This window comes from Chaetodon trifascialis, chromosome 22, assembly GCF_039877785.1.
Source record: "Chaetodon trifascialis isolate fChaTrf1 chromosome 22, fChaTrf1.hap1, whole genome shotgun sequence".
NCBI lineage: Eukaryota > Metazoa > Chordata > Actinopteri > Chaetodontiformes > Chaetodontidae > Chaetodon > Chaetodon trifascialis.
The window spans coordinates 9,205,681-9,209,074 of NC_092077.1; the positions used below are offsets into that span (position 1 = coordinate 9,205,681).

Here is a 3,394-nt window from a genome sequence, read left to right on the forward strand (position 1 = left end):
GGTGAATTTCCTTAGCATGAACTTGTGTCACCTTCTAATCCCTGTAAGATATAGTCTACATGCTCAGGGCAGGAACACACACACACACACACACACACACACACACACACACACACACACACACACACACACACACACTTAATCCCATAGTATCTCTCGGTGCTGATGGATAATATAGGTGTACTGTCCACAGACGATGGTCACGGAGTGCAGCTGTAATATCACTCAGTACACTCGTCTCTGCTGTGCAGGTTCACAGTGGGACTGACGGTGCTTCGACTCGTGTCCACAGAGCCTTCCCAAAAAAATCATACAACACACAAACAGTGACTTGAGCATAAACAGTGTCCTAAAGGAGCCTGTGTCCAACTGAGCAGTAAAGCTTTGCCTTTTTAGTACATTATTAATTTGGAGTGAAGTATTTCTGTTTCTTTCACATCTTGTAATTACAGATCACAATCTCATCATGTTTTTATTTGATGCTTTTGATTTAAAACCTTTTCTGCAAACCAATTTTATTTAAAGGGATAATAACTTTTCTTAATAGATTGAACTAAAATTCACTGCAAGGGGATTTTAATATTTTTTTCATTTAATAATTGACTTTTAGTTACTTATTTACTAATTTACATCACATTAGTGAAGGAGTGTGTTCTTAAACATTCCAGGGGAGTCCATATTAATAGTTAATTTTTATCCAGTCCTTTAAAGGGTATTAAGGCTAAATCTGAGTACTGATGCACTTTATTTAATATGCACTTTAATTTCTGTCTCTACATTTTTAAATAGTGACTGCAGGGGTCTATCCTCACCAGAAATGGAGGGCAGTATTTCATTTCCTCTCTCTACATTATCAGTTTATTGTGTGATGTCTTTATTCTGCTGAAAAGCTGATTTTTATAAAGTGGATAATATCTATCTATTTGTGTCTGTGTTTGCCATACATATATCTTTAAAAGTAAAAATATTTTAGAGACACCACACACATAAAAAACATAGAGGTTAGAACAAACAGATGGAGAATAATTTGCTCTAATCTATTCCACTAATATTCTCAATCCATTACAGGCAAACTGAAAATGAGTCTATTTTTGTCCACTGTTCCCACACACACGCAAAATATTGCTCACTTGAGGTCCAAGTTGTTCCATTAAATATGTTTTATTCTGATCTTCTTAAAATCAGCATAAGATGTACCTTTAAATGTCCCCAGGCTGCCAGGTTTTGATGTCAGGGGTCATGTTTTAATAACTTCTTGCATGGCAGATTTGGTCCTTCAGCAGCTCCGCCTTGCCTCACGTCCTCATCTGATTAATCAATGAAGTGTCTGTGAGGCAAATCGGGAAACTCAACAAGTCTGGGCTTGTCCTCAAGTCACCTGTGGTGCTTAAACTAGGCCTTGATTAAGGTACAGAGGGGGACGCATCTGAATCGAGCTCATTAACGCAGGCAAACAGGTGTGAGAGATGCTGCATTAAATCACGTGAGTGTTTATTAGCTAGCATTAACAGCTAGCAGCTAGCAATGGAGCTAAAACCTGTTGCTAGCATATCAAATTAACTTACCTGACTTTAAATGTGTTTTGCCGGTGTCTTTTAGCATTGTTGCCGGGTGATACAGCCATATTTAGGGTGTTAAGTCTCGTTTTGTTGGTGCTAATTTTCTTTAAGACGACGTTTGCTACTTTGAAATACATATTTTAATATGAAAAAGGCTTTCCAGCTAAACTGTGTGGCTAGCTGCTGTTTGAACAGGTGGGAGGGTGACACAAACGGAAAAAAAGGTATTTGTTTTCTAAAATAATCCAATATTAACTCGAAGAGTGTGTAAGAAGCTAAAATTATGTCTTTATATTGACCTTGGCTCTCTTAATTTAATTTTAAATCTCTTAAAAAAGCAGTATGGGCCTATAATACCTTTAATAGTACCATGTGGTAATGAACTGTAGTTTATAATTTCACAGCGGTAGCTTTGGTTATTTTCAGCCCAAAGTAAAGTGAAAGACGGAATAAAAATGTCTTTTCTCCCCCCATAAGGCTGACATCAGGTAAGTTCACAAAAGCAAATAGTGCTTTTTAGATCCGCGGAGGGGGCCGGAGGGTGGGGGGGAGGAGGCGGGTGAGGCAGCCCTTAATAATCATCTCAACACAAGTCGAGTTTTTGCAGATATTTCAATGTGATGTGCCTTTTCTTTTTCTTTTTTTCTCCCTTTAGGACACATTAAATAAGCAGCGCGATAGTGCAGGCTGCTGCACACCCAGGCTGGTTGTATAACAGGGCTTCACCTCAGCTGAACTTGACGCATCTGGTTCATCGGCGGCGCAGGACGCGCGGCGCAGTCTGCAGCCCGCGTGTCCCCGCTGAACCGAGCTGCGCGGCCGCGGAGAGAGACGCAGGGACCGGGACTCTTTCGTGGCCCGGTAGCCGCTCACGGAGACCGTCTCTCAGAACACCCAAACGAGGCGACTTTTTCAACAAATGCTGTCGTCTTGTGCCTTTTTTTATTTTCTGCTCTCCCTGGGTCCAGACGCATATAAGAGGAGCCACTGTCTAGAAAATATAAAGCTCGCGGACAGAGGAGTCGGACACCCCGGAGGAAGAGACCATCCGACTTGAACTTGAGACCTGTCGGTGCGTAGTCTTAAATCAACCCCTTTGTCTTTGTAAGACGAATTTTTTAGAGGTTTGCGTAAAGTGCGTAAAAATGACAACGAGGCTGTCGCCGTTGTTATTTGTAAACGTGCTTTTTGAAGCGTAAGCATGTCGCGATGTGTTTGCACCAGACTGGGTCAGGGGATATTGACACTGTTATGACTGAACCGATCCACGGTCCTCGGGGGGAAGTTTCCAGGGTGCGAAAAACAAGCGCTTTCCGAATAACATCCTAACAGCTTAACATAATCGTCTGTAAATTTGAGAACAAGTCCCAAACATCTCCCAGCCTTTGCGCGGAGATGAAATGGTTGCCAGACTGTAAATTCTCCCCCGCAATACAAGAAAAGAGGTCGCCTTTTCGTGCCCTAGTTTCCCCTTCGCGGAGAGGCATAATCTTTCCCTTTGTTGTCCCCGATGCAAACAAAGATAGGCAGCCGGGCAGATCGCGTCAGTCCAGCGGAGGACATCAGCGCTCTCCAAGTGGCCAATTTATAGGATTTCAGCAAAAATGTGCATTTAATTAGAAAAGCGGCGTCTCCCGAGCTGTTCACCCCGAGATAATCAGTGTATGTAAGGCATGAAGACATATGGCTGAGCTGTGCGGTTTCCCCTGATGTGTCACTGTGGTTTCCCTCAGAAGTTTTTGATGAAATTAATTCATTGAAATGTGAGAGGAGCTAACTCAGCAGTTGCTGAATGTATTTTTAATGGTTAAAAGGCCCGCGTGGGCTTCCAGTGA

General features: G+C 42.2%; 1 long non-coding RNA gene across 2 annotated transcripts in view; it reads left to right on the plus strand.

Annotated features, from left to right (window-relative positions):
- The first annotated feature begins 1,278 nt into the window (after positions 1-1,278).
- The window catches only part of LOC139350751 (uncharacterized), a 30,309-nt gene continuing 28,193 nt past the window's right edge, over positions 1,279-3,394 (plus strand). Inside the window, exons 1-2 of one of the 2 annotated variants that reach the window (XR_011603540.1) lie at positions 1,279-1,483; positions 2,215-2,631. This is a non-coding gene — a long non-coding RNA (uncharacterized lncRNA). Of the gene's footprint in view, positions 1,484-2,147; positions 2,632-3,394 lie in introns of those variants that run through there. The other variant, XR_011603539.1, reaches the window with a different exon arrangement.